Source organism: Meles meles, chromosome 15 (assembly GCF_922984935.1).
Source record: "Meles meles chromosome 15, mMelMel3.1 paternal haplotype, whole genome shotgun sequence".
Taxonomy (NCBI): Eukaryota; Metazoa; Chordata; class Mammalia; order Carnivora; family Mustelidae; genus Meles; species Meles meles.
This window is the reverse complement of record NC_060080.1, coordinates 23,376,465-23,395,242: the sequence shown is the minus strand read 5'-3', so window position 1 is coordinate 23,395,242 and position 18,778 is coordinate 23,376,465. Positions and strand designations below refer to the sequence as shown.

The 18,778-nt window shown below is 43.6% G+C and overlaps 1 protein-coding gene across 1 annotated transcript in view; it reads left to right on the top strand.

The window, feature by feature from the left end:
* ALK (ALK receptor tyrosine kinase) overlaps positions 1-18,778 on the top strand; it is a 680,782-nt gene that overhangs the window by 498,409 nt on the left and 163,595 nt on the right. The window lies entirely within an intron of this gene.

The following is an 18,778-nucleotide window of genomic DNA, read 5'->3' as shown; positions in this document are numbered from 1 at the left end:
ACAGCCCAGCTGATCAACTTTCAAAGATTAAGTATAACATTATTTATACCTACTTACCTTAAAACATCATCAAACAGAATATAGTCTTTGTTAGAGAACATATCAGCTTACCTTCTCTGGCTGCCAGATGCTTTCAGCTATGTTGTTTTGATTTGGTTTGGTTTGGGTTGGGTCGGGTTGGTTTGGGTTGGGTTGGGGTTTTTATTGTGAAAATTTCAAATGTATGCAAATAAATAGAACAGTGCAGTGCCCCACATATACCCTCAACCCAGTTTCAACGATTACTAACATCCTACCATTTTTCTTTCACTTGTATCTCTACTCACTCCTTACCCCACAACTTGATGGTGATCATTTTACTTCTTTTCCCTGAGGCAAAGTTTATGACTAAGTATTTTTAATGACTTGATTCCTGCTACTATTACGGGGTGACTTGAGAAATTGTTATATATGAAATCTTCTGCTTATTTTGTAAATACCATTAGGGCACGATCTGCTCTGTCATTGAATTCCTTTTGCGCAAGTCTCATGTTCAAGATTTGTTACCAAGAAAAAGCAGCTGTCTCCTGAAGAATAATTTGTTGTTGTTTTTTTTTCTCTTTGCATTTGGTGCCAGGAAACTCTGAACTGAATGCAATACTCAATCACAGTAATTATATCTGTATAGGTTTTTAATAAGCTTATTCCCCCTCCCTCTAAAGAGTTTTTGACCTTCCACTCTTGTTTTCAAGATCACCTATGTATCTTTCATTAGACAATGCTTCAAGTCTGATTGGTAAACAGGAGGAAATCAATCATCCATAGATACACAAGGTTGACCTTTGCTTGGTTGTCCAGAAGACCTAGGGTCATAACGATAAACATCCTTTATTGTTTCCCACTTGTAGAAGGTATAGGAGATGGGCTTGAATTATACAGATTTTTAGGAAGAAGTTCTTTTCATTATTGCTGCTCTCCTGGACCTGCCTCTGCCCAAAGGTTCAGAGGGAAGGGAGCTCTTCCTTGTGCCATGGAATCTGTGGTCTGAGAGGAGCAAGAGTGAAGTATGGAGAGGAAGGAAGCCTATGGTGCTCCTAGACCAAAATTCTCAATTTAGACTGTTCATGAACAACCATGAAGGCTCATAACACACAGAAATGTTGCATGTAGAGGCCCAGCTTTGAATCTTGGGCCTCTTGGAGGTGCTATACAAAGGGGACCCCCCAGGAGATCACTGACCACCCAGTTTCCTATACTGCTGTGCTTCTTCACTCATTGCTAGTCTTGCAAGAACTTTCACAAAGTGGTTTTTTTTTTTTCGCCTTTAAAGAAAACAGGTTTATGTGTGAGAAAAAAGAAAAATCATATAATGTGATAGATTGAACTTCAGTTCTAGTTGAAAAGGTGGTTAACCTGTGATGTGAGGCAATGTATAAGAAGAATGTGGTTTGGGAGAAAGCCAGGAGCTTGTACAAATGTTTCCATGTCCACAGAGTTGTGGATTCGTGGATGGCTCTGGACATCATCAATCCTTGCTGATGTCAAGAGTCTGTGTACCGTCCCAAAGAGGCCGTCTGTTGAAATGGAGCCAGTTAACGGGAGTGTGACAGGAAGAAGGTATCCGTTCCCCAAATTGGCCTAATCTCATTTGAGCAATGACAGGAGAAGGGAATAAGAGACTACAAAACCCCAGCTATCAGGCCCAGCCCATCCTCCTGCAAAAATTCGTCATACCTCTGAGTCAAGGCTCTCAACCAGTTATGCACATTTTTCCTCCCTCCCCCCTACAACTCCCTTTCACCTACAGAATTCTTCCTCTGAATCTTATGTTGCATTTGCAGTGAGTTTATTGCAGAGTTTCAAAGACCTGTTTCTTGTCTGCCTCTCTACCCTTATGAAACCAAGAGAGTTGCTGTCTCTAACTTTCTCTAATGATCCAAAAAGTATATCTTCTGGCAGGACAGTCTCTTAGAGAGTGGAGAAAAGAAATCTGCTTCTAATTCTCTAGAGAAGGTAAATTGGCCAAGAGACCTAGGGAGGTTCTCATGTCCCAGCTACCTTCCTTCAGAGGCTCATGTCTAAGAACAGGTTGTCTCCATGGAGAAGCAGACGTTGTCTGCACTCATTCTCTGGTTTGGACTCCTGTGGCCACCAAAGGGCATAAAGAGCTAAGTGTGAATGTGTAAAGCACAGAGCAGAGAAAAACAAAGGGACTCCTGTGTTTCCTGAGAACTTCTAATTCTCCTTCCCATCATGGAACAATTTCAGGTGCACATCAGTTGGTGTGGACAATTTGCAAACATAAGAAGCATCCTAAAACTACACTCACATTTTTAAATGGAAAGAATTATTTCAGAGATACGCTCAAGGCTTATCTGATGCAGACAAATGTCTGCATTTTCTGACCTATTGCTTTGATCAGGTCATGAAAGGAAAGAGATAAGGAGAGAAGTGTATTATCTTTGAGGGGGTGAACAGGGATGGTAGCATGTTAGCCCATGTTATAAATAGGTCTACAGAATGCCAGGTCTATTTTCTAATAGTAACTTGGTCCCCTCCTGATAAGACACAGGCAGAATATGAAAGGAGACACATCTGTAGAACTCTACAGCTCTTCTTTCACCTACATAAAGAGAGGCGCCATTTTAGTTATCCGGAGAAGCCTTACAGGGGATGTTGGGACAATTCCCCCTGCAGAGGAGATACTTATCTGTGGGTGTCATCAGGGCAGAGGCCCTGCCTCTTTCCTCTCTGAATCCTGACAGCTATCACAGTGTGTAATGCTTAATAACTGCTCAGTTAAGAAGCAATAAAAGCCAGCATCAACAGAACCGTTACCATGTGCAAAGGGACGTGCTGATTCTTCTAAGTCTGTTATTTCATGTGACCTTTAACATAATGCTATAAAGCAGGTTCTGTTGTCCTCATTTATAGGTGGGGAATCTGCAGCTCATGGAAGTTTCAAAACTTGCCCAGATCATTCAGTTAGGGAAAGATAGAACCAAACTCAACCCCAAGTCAGTCTGACCACCAAGCCGATGTTTCTGTCCACAGTGTTCTATCAGCTTGTTAAATGCCTAGAGGCTGGGGTTTTAAATTCATTGCCAGAACCCTTACAATTATCTCTGGCTCATTCTCTTATTCCTATATCCAAATGGCCAAGCCCTGGGCTCTAGACTTGTGGGTGCTTTTCATCCTATCTGTTGCTATCTAGATGCTATTGTTGCTGTCTCTTGAATTTATCCTCCTTACTTCATTTCCTCAGCAACATAATTTTTCCAGGCCTTTGTTATGCATTCGTGGACTCTGACAGTAGCCAGCTGGTCTCCCTGATATCACTACCCATCCTTCACACATTGCCACAAATTTTCTTTCCATGTGGCACTTTCATGAGACCTCAGTAACTTCTTACTGCCTCCCACATCAGAAATATGGGGTCTAGGCTGGGCCATCTCACTCATTACTGGGTCCAGTAAAGTGATGGGCTAGAGATCACCAAGCTGGCTGGTGGTAGAGCTGAAAGTGACATCAAGGCCATCTTGACTCTGACTTTGGTATTTTCACCACGTCTCAGTCCTGCCTGGAAAGCTCCCTGTGTCTCTGCCTGACTTCTAAGCTTTATAATCTGGTCTCAGTACCTGTCCAATGTTATGCCTTCTGTTCTCCCACACCCCTGGCCCTCCAGTCAGACTGGTACAGTCTACAGAAAACCAGCTTGGTCCCAGGCCTTCTGTTTTGAATGCAGATTCATCATTTAGGATCCAATTTAGGGCCCAAACCCTCCAGAACATCACTCACAGCCATAGAAATTCTTCTCTGAATATTTTGCTCTCTACATCTAAATTTAGTAGTTGCTTTACAATTACTTCCCAGTTAGTCATTTTGGGGCCCTAATTTGAGGTTTGGGATCTTGTCTTATATTTCTTTTATTTCCCCAGGGGACAGTTAACACAGTGCTAAACACATAGAAAACACTATTTAAATACTGGTTGACTGATTGTTAGTTAATCAATCAATTGATAAATGCAGCTCCTGCTTTTATAGCTTTGGGCTATTACCTTACTCCTGCCAAAAGAAGGTAGCAATAGGTGGAAATTGCTTAGAAGAGGCCTTTCCCTATTCTTAAAAAAGCCAGTATGTATATTTGGCAGTGATGGGAAGGATATCAGCCCCCAGAGACCCATGCCTGGCTCCCAGGGAACCCTTCGTCCATTGACAAAGATCTGTCTTTAGCAGACAGTCCAAAACAATAGAACTGTGCAGGACACTCACCAGGATGCCTCATGTTCAGAGGAGCCAATAGAAAAACACACGTCAAAAAGGGCAGGACTAGCTTCTTGAAAAAGATTTGAAAAACACTGCGCCTCTGAGAAGCTCATAGCTGGTGGGGAGGGTACCTCAGTGTCTCAGTCAGTTGAGCATCTGACTCTTGATTTCAGCCCAGGTCATGATCTCGGGGTGGTAAGATCAAGCCCTGTGTCAGGCTCCATGCTCTGCAAGGAGTCTGCTTCTCTCCTTCTCCCTCTCCCTCTCTCTCTGCTGCACTCCCTGTTCATGCGTGCTTGCTCTCTCTCTAATAAATAAACAAATAAAAATAAATCTTTAAAAAAAAAGAATATGCATTCTTGCAAACACCCATCTCACACCTTCTGTGTGCCAAGCCCTGTTCTACACTTGTTGTATATATTAACTCATTTCATCCTTACAACAGTGCTATGAGGTATGTGTTATCATTATCAGCACATCAATGGGGAAATGGAGGCACAGGGACTTAAGTAATTTATCCCAAGTCTCACAGCTGATATTAGAGCAGAGGTCATCCGCTCCAGCAGCCATACTCCTGCTGCCGTGTGTCACTGCTACCTGCTGGAAAGCATGTCTTCTGCCTCCGTCACCAGTAGAAATTGAATGAACAGACCACTCAATGATTTACCTTAAACACTGACACACTAAATGACTGACCGGCCCAGTCGCGTGTGATTTCTACCTTCATGTCATGATTGTCAAGTTCTCGGTTTTTCTAAGAAGCTAATTCAGAACTTCCCTCTCCCTGCCTTGGTTGGTCAGAGGTAGTTTAAGTGTACCGCTGCCCATTGGCCCACTGGTGGGCCCCTCCACCCTCCTTCCATGAACATCAAGGAGCTGAGGATGACACCTGTGTGAACCTAAATACATTTTCCCGCCGGTCCCCATGGATTCCATCCTGTTTCGTGAACCTACAAGAATCACATCTGAGAGTTCCTAGGTCAGAACCACTTTGAGCTCACTAACAGATTTCTCAACAAGAAGCACTCTGGGTTTCTTACCCTACTGAGATGCTTTCATACACATTACCTCCTCTGATCTGCTCAGCAGAGAGGATGTCATAATCCTCGTGTTCCCCGTGAGGGGTGATTTCATTAACTTCGGTCATGTCGGAAGGGGAAGGAATCCACAGCGTCAAAAGCAGTCCCACCCCCACGGATCCATTAAAACATACGTCCTGAAAGAGCCGGGGATGTGAAGATATCTTAACCTCTCTGGGCCTATAATGCTGGCATTTAAACTGGTTCTATGGACTTCAAGCATTTTTTAGAGGCTGAATGCTTAATTCAAATAAAGTCCTGGATAGAAGTCCAGTATATAAAATTAGGCCAGCAGAGCTGCCCAGGGGAAGTGATGGCGGGGGGGCCCAGAACCCACTTTCGCTCCACAGCCCTTGACACCCACCGCCCCACCACCACCATGGGGTTTCATAAAATACAGTTTGAGAACTGCTGGGCATTCTGATTTTCAACTCTCTTATTAATTCCAGCTTTATGATCATAACATTCTGTGCTTAAACAACACGTGATAGCCAAAAATTTTTACATAACTATACTTTCCTTAAACAATTAGGACCCAGTACAAGGCTGTTATACTTTGGTGATGGCCCATCTACACAAAGCAATTTCTTATCTCACTGGATCCTAGCTTTGAGATGCTAGATAGAGAACTAGTATAAACACTTTCAATTTAAAAAAAAAATTGTGTGGCATGTCCCAGCCTGTCCCCTCTATCTCCTATTCCACCAAAGACAATGATGGCCAGGCAGAATGCCCTCCTTAGGCCAAGAAGGGGACAAGAGGAAATGAAAGAAGCTGAACAAACAGATTCTCATCTTGGCCAGCCACGTGGAACCAATCAGCCTCTGGAATAGACTCCAAAATCCAGCTGGGTACAATCCAGCCCCTCCTGGGCTCCTGGAAGCCTGGCCCAAACTGGGCATTTTCTGTTCCAACAGCAAGCAGCACCCCAGCAGGATATTCAGTCCATGCTTGTAAAACAGAGATTACTGGAGCGTTCTCCTGGGGCTGCCAGCAGAAAACGCTCTACGTGGCAGAGTCATCCACCTACTCACCCGTGCATTTGCTCATTCATTCAACAAACATTTACTAAGCACATACTAAACTGAACGCACGGTGACACCAATATAAACTTGTTTCTGGCTTCGGACTGAGTTTTGCTGTAGTGGCCTTAAAATCCCATCCTACTTCACACAAAACTGCTCCCCAAAGGACATCCCCCAACTTACATTGAATCCACACCAGAGGTATTGAATAAATGCTCCATTTGTAGAGATCATCTTCTTCCGAACTGGTTCCCATGTCTTTCTCAGAAACAAGAATGAGCCCTGAGCCAACCATTGGGGGATTGAAGTCTCCTTTTACCTTTCATTTACAAGAGTCAACTCTTTGGACCAGAAGGGACATGAAAGTTCTCTATCGGAATTGGCACACTGATTGTTTTATTTAAAACAGGAATGACAATATGTCAGTGGTGGTCCCAGCATTGACCTTCATCATGAGGGTCCAATGAGAAGAGGGCTGTGGAGATGCATTGTACATGATGCCCTGAGCTACTGGACCTTTCTGGAGCTCACTTGGCCTGAAGCCTCTAGAAACATAACTTCTCCCTCCCTGCTCAGTTTCTCATGGAGAAAGTGCTATTCACAGAAACAAATCAGCTGTTCTAATGCCTCCTGCAAAATTGTGTGATGCTAACAATAACCAAATGCCATGCTGGTGTTGAGCACCACAGCCCTGCCAATGTGATGCCAGCATTGAGGTGGCCACTGCCTGGGTTGGTCACTTCAGGGGACTGAGTCATCTCTGCAGAGGGGGGATCTATTGCTTGGAAGTGAGAGCCAACGAGCTATAGCAGCCACAGCCTTGTCCATTCGCTGTCACTGTGCCCTCCCTTGAAGGGTGAGGCCCATCCTTCTTAACTACCAATTTCTAAAATTTCCTACCCGTAATTTATCCGTGGATTGTACTGTTAAAAAGATAAGCATTAAGATTGTGATTTCCTCTCGCACTTCCCAAAGACCTCCCTTCTCAAGCTTTGGTTCCAGCTATGCCCCCTGTCAAGTGTCCTCCTGCTCACATCCCCAGTATCTGTCTCCCCACACCTCGCACTTCTTTCAGATCTCAGCACAAATACAATCTTCTCCAAGAAGTCTCAGCTCAGAATTATGTCTCCATAGATTTCCGTTTTAGAACCGTCTTCTTCTTTCCAGAGTTATTTATGTGTCTTGCTCAATAGATGCTAAATTCCTAGAATCAAAGACTGTGTCTTTTTCTTTTTAATCTCTGTACCCCAATTAGCAACTAACAGTGCTTTTCTTGGGGTAAGCCCTGAATAAATGTTTTCTGGTTACAATGTAGGAGGGAGATTATAGGCTTTGGAGTCAGACAGAATGAGTGTGGAGTCCCAGGTCTATGGCTTACCACCCTTCTGAGCTCAGAAGAGTTTTTTAAAATCTTTGAGTTTTGGCTTTTCTCAATAGTAAATGGGGCTAATGACACATAATGATAGGTTTGTTGGGAAATGAAAAACTGATATTATGTGTAAAGCCCCTGGCACAGAGCTTGGCACAATAAATACTACTGCCTTCTCCTTTCCTCAGCCCCTGACTGGGCCGAATGTCCTCATTCTGGAACCAGGATGGAATAATTCATTCCAGCCAGACCGGGGTATGTCTGCAAGTTTGCACCTACCTTTTTCTTTCCATTTGCACCTTGTCTGAGTCATTGGGCCAAGATCAAGTTTACCTCCCTTCCAACAGAAACTCTGAAAGCCCAGATCTATTTTCTGATTTCACAGGCAGCTGCTTCTCTTCCCCTCTCCCCCTCCCCCACAATCATGTTTTTATCTCTGATAAAGTCATTTTTCCCCTTGTGCCTGGGTGCCCAGAATCCAATGCACCATGCAAAGGAGTAAGACTGTCTAATCCTGTGGGGATGGGTAGTGGCCGAGGAAAAGCGTAAACATCCCGTGATATGCTTATCACAGTGCATCCTTCTGGTAGACCAAGGATGGGGTCTGAAGCAGCCAGGCCCCCAGCTGGTGGGACCAGGAAAGAGTTTTTCTGGCCCCTCCTTTCCTTACCCGTGTACAGCTGCTGTTGGCAGAGACTTCCTTACATTGGAATGGCTTATTCGTAATCGCTAATAAAGCCAATTAAAAAATGCCCCACAAAGTACATAGGAACAATGACTGCTAGGGCGACTATTTTAAATATTTGACCATTGGAAATCACCCAGAAATGGGGGCAGAGAAAAGAGATTTTTTAAATATAAATAAATAAGGAACCAGTGTGCTGAGGTCATTGTACTCCCGGAAGAAAATTACTTTCAAATTACAACTACATAAAAGAAATAATTGAAAAGATTAATCACACTAAAATAATTGGTCTATTTTACAAGTAATTTGGAGCAATATTCAGTCATTGACATAAATGTCTAGTAGTAAAATAGTAATGAATTTCATTCTCTGACTAATGTATTTATTTTATTAATGGTACTAAATGGCGTTGTTACTGCTTATAAATATTTCATAACTTTTAATTCATTAAAATGTTCAAGGAATTTCCAAAAGTATTTATTAGTTTTAAATCATCCTTGGTATTCAACATGCGATTGCCATTCTGCCTGGGTAATTAAAAAAATTATTGTTTTGGGTAATGGGAGTCTCTTTGAATGTGGAGGATTAAGCCCCAGTCATTAATGAGATCAATGCTCTGGCTGGTGATGAATGAGAGGCTGGATAAAGCTGTGTTCCCTCCCCAGGTCTCTAAGGCCCCTCTGTAACCATTCCTTAAAATCTGTCCCTGTGAGGAAGAGCCAAATAAATAAATTCCAGAGAGAAGAGAAATGTCCGTTTAGACGCTGGTTTGTATCCCCCACCTCTCCCACATCCTCTCCATCTTCCCGAAACAGCCAACAGCAGAATCCGTCCATTCTGACCTCGTCTCCTCTCTGTTTCGTTCATTCCTTGATAGAAGCAAAGGAAGGAAATGGGCAAAAGCTGCGACAGGAAGAAAAGCAAGGGACACTGCGTCCTGAACAGTGGACAGGGGATGGGATTTGGATAAGAGGAACATGGATTTGGATCCGAACTGAGTTGTTTGGGTGCTACGTGTCTGTCACACTGAGCCTGCAGTGCTAGGTAGTTAATGCGTGGAATGTAGACAGTGGCACTACGCCACGTAAGGATTTAATCCGTGTAAGGATTAAATCTGACGGTGTGCGTGCCTTCTGTGACACAGTGCCTGCGAACTAGTGGGAAATCAAACAGGGTTAGTTCCAACCCTCCCTGACTCCAAAGAGCGTATCATAATGATGTTGATCCAATGGCCTTGGCAACTCTTAATTAACCGTGGTACAAATAATTCGTATGAGTCATCAAGAGAAACCAGACCAACAGTGAACTGTACAATTTCAGGGGCTTGGCGAAGTCTTAGGACATCCCCTGGAGGAAGGACAGGATGTTTCCACTCTCAGTGCCCTGCCTCACAGGTCTGAGATCAGGCTCACTGCCCTGCCTCCCAAGCCCCATCCACATAGGAAATGGCTAAAGGCATTTCACTGTGAGAAAACTGGGAGGGGCTGAGATCCAAAGAGTGGGTTGGGATAAAGGGGCAGGTGTTTCTCACAGCTGGACACTTGTACCTTAAGGATATGAAGTAGTGTTCTGGGCATGGGTAGTCCCACAGAATCAACATAGTACATGTTCCCAAAGCTTCAATTTTACCAAAATATTGGAATAGAGGGGTATTTTAATATTTAAATTAACACGGCTATATATTGGGCTTCAATGCAAACTACACACAAATTTTAAGATAAAACATGAACTTTAGGACCTTTTCTCCTAGAAATGATCCCCTAGACTCTGGAAGATGACTTCACCCTTCTCTGCCATTTGAGGCACATCAGAGGGGATATTTGAAGCACAACTTTAAAGGGACAGAGGGACATGGGTTAAGAAAAGGACGTACAGCTTGACCTGGAGAGCTGGAGCCAAATGGAAGGTATCTTTTCAGTTGCAAGCCATAGGGCGGCAGGATGGCAAGCCGAATCCCAAGGTGGCACCAGAGACCAGCAGGGGGGCCCTAACCTACCAAATCAGAGAGGGATTCCATTCCTAAAATTTAAGTAACAGGTCAGAGCCAGACTAACCAAATATTAGGTTTTAAAATCCCTTGTGCATTGGTCTAAAGCTTATTTAATTTCCCCCAAGAAAGAATGGATCTCAGAATTGGCTTCGTTTTGTTTTGTTTTAATTTGAAGGGAGATAGAATGAAAGGTGCACTAAGTCTCTATCTGAAGAGCTGGGAGACATTTTACTTCCTCTCTGCTCAGATCCCTGGACAAAGCTCCTCAACACTAGGGACTATGGGAACCAAATGGCCAGGTCCTCCAGAGTGGAGGGTGAGAGCTCCAAACGCTAGGGTGGCGTGCTTTTTCTTTATACTCGTGGTTATTTTGAAGTCTTTGGATTCTCTGTCGTCAGGTTATGCTGTGAGCATGAAACTTATAGTTTGCCTTTTTTGGTCATGATTTGTTTTGGGAGGAAACATGGGGAAACAGTTGCTTGACGGGTGCCTAGAAGGTCCCACAAGTCAAAGTTTTCAAATCACAGGGCAAGTGGTCTCTGCCATCCCTCCTTCCCTCCACTCAACAGTCTGGGACTCTATGAGCAGCATTTGGTTTCGAGTCTTTGGGCTTTTGCTGCTTTTGCTTCATTTAGGTCTTAGCCAGCATTTTTGTGTCTATAAAATGCTTAACAACATTGACTAATTACCCCTCATTAATCATTCATGCAACTGGTAGGCCAGGGGTCTTATTTCCTTCAAGAACACAGGTGCAATATCCTGTCTGGTTCCCAAGTCACACGTAGGGGGTGATGGGGCTATCATGGCAGCACTGGGATCCTCCCAGGCTCACTGGGGGAGTGGGCCGGAAGGTGGGCACAGACTCTGTGAGGCTGCAACCCCTGTTCTGCTCTGATGAACAGGAAGGATGAGGCACATTGCCAGCCAGTGGCAGCTGAGAAGCAATAGGCCTTAATTAGAAGCCTCTTCCTGGAAATTCACATGGACATAATAACTTTCTTGTCTTAAAAGGCCCAGAGAGGTTAAATGCCTCAACTTTCTTTTGTTTTTATAAGCCAATCCTTTCAATTATTCGTGAAATGTAAATGTAATCAAAACATTGGCACTGATGAGCTTCCCCATGCTATAGGGATAGACAACCCGAGTCTAGGGGCAGAGGCAGCCTGTCTGTAGGTTTATAGCTCAGGAACACGGGTGAAGGAGCTGTCACGGCTGGAAACAGCAGTGGAACAGACCCTTGGAGAGGGTCTCGTTGGTCTCTGGGAGGGCTAAGCTTGGAGAAGCTCCCTGCACTCTGCTCCTAGAGGTCAAGGAGAACCTGGGAGTAGCCCAAAGCCTCTTCCTGTGGACTTGGGCCTGTGAGTTTGTAAAGCTGAGGTGACAGAATTATAAGGTGACCGAAAGGAGAAGAAGACAGTGAGATGTTCTCTCTTTTCCTTCCCATACCATCTCAGGACTGATAATCTTTCTTGTCTGTGCACAAATACAAACCCTGGTTTGCTGCATTCCGCACTCTGTCGCACATATCCCATGCGCCTGCACATATACCGATGCTAGAGGGCTGCCCACTCTCCGCCATCCTTCCCCTGGCACGGCCCTTCCCCCTTCCTTTGTTCCCATTCCTCTCCTGCTCCTATTTGTAACGCCAAAGCGTCTCCTGGAAGCAGAGTCATAGCATTTGCTTGTGCTGCGTGATAACCAGTGCATGAGGCAGACACATCATCCCCATCTGGTTGTTTGTTTTGGCGTCTTGTGGACAGGCCATTCCTACATCTCCTCACCCTCAGCTTCCCTTCCCTCTGTCTCTCCCAGACTCTGAATGCCTTTGTCTTTTCGCTTGTCTGTTAATTCATTTTCACTTCTCAACTTTCTTCCTCTCTTTCTGTGAGGGGGAAAAACCTGGGCCGTGGAATCGGCCATCTGATTGCTGGGGCACCTCGGAAACCAGTGAAGCCTGCTCTGCTTGTACTCCAGGCACGCGGACAGCAGCTGAAATGCCCAGATTGGCTGCTCAGGGGCCAGATCTGGGGTGTGCACACAGGGAGTCTTCCTTCCTTTTCTTCCTTATTCTAAGCACAGATTTTCTCCTCTCCTTGTTTTTCTCTTCTCCTACTCTGCCTCCTTTCCCTTCATGTACCTGGCATCCTCCCCTGAGGAAGCCCCCACTCCACACACATACACATAGGGACACATAGTTTTTGTGGGGCATTTGGACACGGTGATCCTAAAGAAGGCCTCAGGGGCAAGACCACAGTCTTTAGTTGAGAGTGAGGTCTTCCTGATGTCAATCACATGGCAAAGACAAGGATCTAGATAGGTAAGAGGGTCTAGCATTTTCCTCTAGGGGTCAAGAAATTACACTGGAGTGAGTTCTTGGGTAGTGGCAGCTGAGACTACAGTCATGACCAGAGAAGACACCAGAAGCTAGGAAGGGGTGTCTTGGGAAAACCCTTTCTCTTCACTTCAGGGGTCAGCAAAGCACAGAGTCTAAGCTCATGGTGTGCACTGGAGACTTTTTTCCCCTTGTTTTTCCCAGTCTTTGATACATTTAGAACATTCCAGCTTACTTTGGTTGTATTGCAAGAATTTTGTCTGGGCTTCGGTCAGGTTTTAAAGGCTTTAAATATCACAGTTGTGATCCATAGGATTCTCCAAGGAAATAAGAGGGAGGAAAGAAGGGAAGAAAAGAGAGAGGTAGAAAAGACCATGAGGTCTAGACACTCCACCCACCATAAAACTCTCCTCTTGTACCAAACTAGGAGGTGCTGAACTTGCATTAAGGAAGGTGGAAACTTCCTACCTACTGACCTGGTATCTGTCCCAGTGCACTAACTGGGCTTTCCATTTCCCCACCACCTAGTGACTGGACACCCTGCTTCCAGAACCAAGGCTCAAAAGTTTATTAAATAACCCAAACTCTTTGGGACTTAAAAAAAATCATATATGCATTTCCATGCCATTCTATTATCTGGTACAATGTCATCAGAAGCCATACTAACATATGAGGCAGCGCCTTCTCTCATCATTGGTTGTTGCTTTTCAGAGATAAAAAATAGGGAGTCACAGGCACCCATTTGATGGGTTCTTTTGTCAGATGTAAGACACCTCCCAACACCCCCTACCCCAGCCCTTGGTTCTAGCCACAGACAACCAACCTCATTAGGTGTGGTAAGAGGGGTAGACCAGTGCACTGTCCACAGAGCTCCAGCTAGTGCCTGGATCCAGTGGGTAGACTGGACCAACGAAGTACCGCAGCTTGTCTGACTTCTGCTTCTGTTATTTTCCCCTCCTGCTAACTTGTGTGCTTTCCACCTCATCTCTGCATCCTAGTGCTTGGCTTAAAGCCTGACACACGATAGGGGCTCCGTGAGTTTTCGTAGAGTGTTGAATGAGTGAAGGTATAAATGAGTCAAGAGGGAGCAGTGTGAGAAAGTGTTTATGAATGCAAAGCAGAGTGGAAAATTGAGATCAGCAGCAAACAATTGTAAATAAGGCAAATATGTCAATATTTCAAATGGTTTCAGTTATCCACCTAACCATCATAGGTGGGCATTCTACTTTGTAAGTATAGGCAAAGACAAACAGCCACTTACATCCCAGATTCTCCCCTGCCAAAATACTAATACTAATACTAGTACTAATACTAATACTAATACCAGTACTAATACTAGTAATGATTGCAAGAGTAGGACCTCTGGTATACACCGACTAGCAACTTGTCCCCTAGGTCCTGAACACTGCTAGGATGACCCAGATTGGTAATGACTGACATACTCACCCCCACATGATTTGCTTGAGGTAAGCCTTTGCCCTTGCTCCAAAGTCATTACAACAGAATCAAACAGCAAATGTACGTGTATTTGCTGTATTCTATGAACTCTTTTGCCTTCGGGGGCTTCCATTAACTATACCAGTCTTCACTTTTAAAAATCACAAATGTCATATAATTTAGCATCTGGAAAAAGCCTAAAGGAATTTTTTTTTTTTTTTTTTTTTTTTTTTTTTTTTGCTCTCCTCCTTAATTTTACAGATTAGCAGACTGAGGCCCAAAGACGTTAAGGTTCTGGTAATTACCAAATAGCCAAGTTGGGACTTTTTACCTCTTGTTCTGTTTTTCCTTCAACCTCTCCCTTCTATTTCTCAGCCTTGGAAGGATTAGAAAGTGTCTTTAACACATATGCATTTCTGTTCCCCACTCCATGGGGGCCTTGTCCCAGATCCTTACCATCCAGCATAGAGCCTGGCACAGACCAGACACTCAGTCAGTGTTCTTAATTGAAATAAATGGCATACATGGCATCCAGATAAAGTGTTAAATGAATGATAATCATACTGGAACCTTGTATCTCAGCTTGTATTTTCAGAGAGAGGATCAGCCCATGCTCAGGCAGGAAAAGGGCATGCTTAAGAAGAGGGCTATAGTGGGGCAGGAAGACCCAGACCAGTTGCCATATAAGAGAATTGACCCATTGGAAGGATTGTAAACATCATATAGAAGATGTAAACTGTAGAGTCCATATGCAAAAATTAAAAATGACACGTAAGTTGGCTCTTAGGAGAAGCCCTCATTTCCATTGATGGCAAACAGCTTACTCTAAGGTCAGGAGTTGAAGTCAACTCTCAATGGGAATTTTTTAACCCTTTTGGATAGATAATCAGACTGTTCTGAATTCTCCCCTTTTCTATTCTCCTTCCCATTCCTCTAGGGAGCAAGTAAAAATGGGAAGGGTTCTGTGCCATCTGGTAATGAAAGAACCATCCTTTCTGGCCTCCTCCGAGAGATTCACTCCCTGTTGGTCTTCAGTCATCGGTTCAGCCCCATGAGTGTGGCTGAAGGAGTCCTTGTTTGTAGGTCATCTGGTCCACTAGATCACCCCAGCTCCATTCACAAGGCCTGTACAGGTCTACCCACACTCTCTTGGCCTCCTCTGGCCCCTTCTCAGGAAGACACTGAGACCCTCGACACTCTGACCCTCAACACTCTTTCATGCTACTCTGGGTTCAGGCCCTTTCTACCCAGATTCTCCCAGATTTCAGAACCTCCCAGATTCTCCCCTCCACTCTTCTGATTCCACTGAAACAGCCTAGAGCTGTTCATATGCCTTTAAAAAATTTTTTTAATTTAAATTCAATTTAGTTAACATATAGTGTATTATTAGTTCCAGGGGTAAAATTTAGTGATTCATCAGTTGCATATAACACCCAGTGCTTATTACATCAAGTGTCCTGCTTAATGCCTGTCACCCAGTTACCCCATTCTCCCACCCATCTTGCCTCCAGCAACCCTCAGTTTGTTTCCCAAGGTTAAGAGTCTCTTATGGTTTGCCTCCCTCCCTATTTTTATCTTATTTTATTTTTTCTTCCCTTACTCTATGTTCATTTGTTTCATTCCTTAAATTCCACATATGAGTGAAATCATATGGTATTTGTCTTTCTCTGGCTGATTTATTTCACTTAGCATAATACCCTCTTGTTCCATCCACATCAGTGCAAATGGCAAGATTTCATTCTTTTTGGTGACTGAGTAATATTCCATTGTATATCTATACCATATGTTCTTCATCCATTCATCTGTTGATGGGCATCTGGGCTCTATCTATAGTTTGACTATTGTGGACATTGAGGTGCATATGCCGCTTTGAGTCACTATTTTTGTATCCTTTGGATAAATACCTAATAGTACAGTTACTGAGTCATAGGATAGTTCTATTTTTAACTTTCTGAGGAAACTCCATACAGTTTTCCAGAGTGGATTCACCAGTTTGCATTCCTACCAACAGTGTAAGAGGGCTCCCCTTTCTCTGCATCCTCACCAATATCTGTTATTTCCCAAGTTGTTCATTTTAGCCATTCAGTTTGAGGAGGTATCTCATTATGGTTTTGATTTGTATTTCCCTGATGGCTAGTGATGTTGAGCATTTTTTTCATATATCTTGTATCTGGAGAAATGTCTGTTTATGTCTTCTGTCCATTTCTTGACTGGATTTGGGGTGGGGGCATTATTGAGTTTGATATGTTCCTTACAGATTTTGGATACTAGCCCTTTATAAGATAGGTCATTCGGGAATATCTTCTCCCATTCTGTCAGTTGCCCTTTAATTTTGTTGATTGTTTCCTTTGCTGTGCAAAACTTTTTATCCTGATGAAGTTCCAATAGTTCATGTTTGCTTTTGTTTCCCTTGCTTCTGGAGACATGTCTAGCAAGAAATTGCTCTGGCCGAGGTCAAAGATGTTGCTGCCTGTATTCTCCTCCAGGATTTTGATGGATTTCTGCCTCACATTTAGGTCTTTCATCTATTTTTGTATAGCCCACGTGCCTTCTTGCTTATAAGTCTTCTCAAACCTTCTGGTCTTTATCTCCTTCCCACACCCCAACCAGACAAGTCCCACCAAGTATAGGAAATGCACAGACTTTGCTATCTTAACTCTCCTTTTCTAATTTTCTCTTTGTTCCCAATCTGTGGGGTCTATTCCACACCCTTCTATGTTGTCCCTCACCCTGTGTTTTTTTACTTATAGACCTGTTTTGGGGCCTCTCAGTTCTTGGTTCCAGATACTCAAGACTCAAGTATTTTTTTTTTACTCTAAGATCTACTTCACTCTCAAAAAGTCCAGATCTCACTGTTAAAAATCTATATTTTCAGGTATATCTGCCCTTCCCCAGCCAAGGCAATACAAGGGCTGATAGCAACTCTGAATGGAGGAAGGTGGAGGGAGTGAGTCTATAAAGTTCGGGGAAAAAGAAACTTCAGATGACTATCGTATTTTGAATCATAATTATCATAATCATGATAATATTATTGTATTATCACACCCCTCCACTCGGGTTGTCCAACTGCCTCTAGCTAAACAGTCACCAGAGAGAGATATCGATTGCCCCTTTTTAGTGACTTCATGGAAGGAATTTCCATAACAATTTTGATAGGAGACAAATAACTCAAAACATTTTAAATTCTAAGAGGTTCCAACAAATACTCACCACTTCTAGGTATAGATTGCAGTCCTGAGTCAGGCTCAGAGCCCCATAGAACTACATGTGAATCTCTTTGGTTTATACCTTATTTTCCCCTGACAAAAGATCGTGACCTAAGGCAAAATCCCTCCTGTGTTCTGTTATAGCCAGATTCATTTTTTGGAAGCACCTCTTACATCTTTTTTCCTGCTCAAGATCACTGTCACCTGTAAAGTTCAAAGACCTTGAGGCCTTCTTTCTCTGGCCCCAGCCTTCCTGTCTAGCCCTTTCTGTCTTGGCCTCCGACTAAGTCCCACCCTCCAGTCCACCAGATCAATAATCTGTCTTCTGAACATGCCAGGGGTGGTCATTCCAGCTGTTCCAGTCCCATCCATTCATCAAAGGTCATCACAATGCTCATTTCATCCATGAACATTTTCCATGGCATCACCATTTAAACTCCTTTTTTGTCACTAACTAGTCTTAAGTCATTCTGTAGTCATGGCTTCTTATAGAAAGTGATTTCATTTTTAGCCTTGGTCTATGTTTTATGTAGAGTCTACCACCTCTTGGTTCATGCAATACACAAGAATGTGTGCCTGCCTACCTAGATGGTGAGTTCTCTGAGGACAGTGCACTACAGTGAAAAGATTTTGGAGATAAACACAGCACCTAAATCAATACTTCTAAGCCCTGGTTATTTGCCATCATAAAATGAGAGTCATTGTAATGCCAACTTCATAAGGATGAAATTAGACTCAGTGAGACAACATCACTGAGGTTAGCACAAGAAACTTCAGAGTTGCCTAGGTGGCTCAGTTGGCTAAGCTTCTCACTCTTGTTTTGGCTCAGGTCATGATCTCAGGGTCATGGAATCGAGCCCCACATTGGGCTCTGCACTCACCATGGAGCCTTCTTGTCCCTCTCCCTCTGCTCTTCCTCCTCCTGCTTGTTCACTCTCTCCCTGTCTCTCTCTAATAAATAAATAAATAAAATCTTAAAAAAAGGAAATCTTCAAAAAAGTTGATTTTCTTCTTTCTTTCTCCTTTGAGTTCTACCTTTCCTCCCCTACCCCACCCCCACTTACCAAAATGGATCCTATCAACTCACATGATGACCTAAAACCTGGAGCTTAAGAAATCCTCAGTAAGGATGTGCTAGATGGATGAAAGATAAATGGGTGAATGAGTTAATGGGAAGGAATGACATGTTAGGATTTCTCCATTACCTGCACTTGCTTTCCATTCCACATTCCATCTTCACCAGAGCAACTTCCACCAGCTTCTGGGAGGTCTCTGACCTCTGCCCCAAGCCCCAGATCTCCTTTGTCCATTTTGCTAAGGGAGAGGTTAGCAAGGATCCATAAGTGGGCCTTCGGTTTCGTTAGCAGTGAAAACCAGGGCACAAGTAAGGAATGATAGCTGGATCTTTCC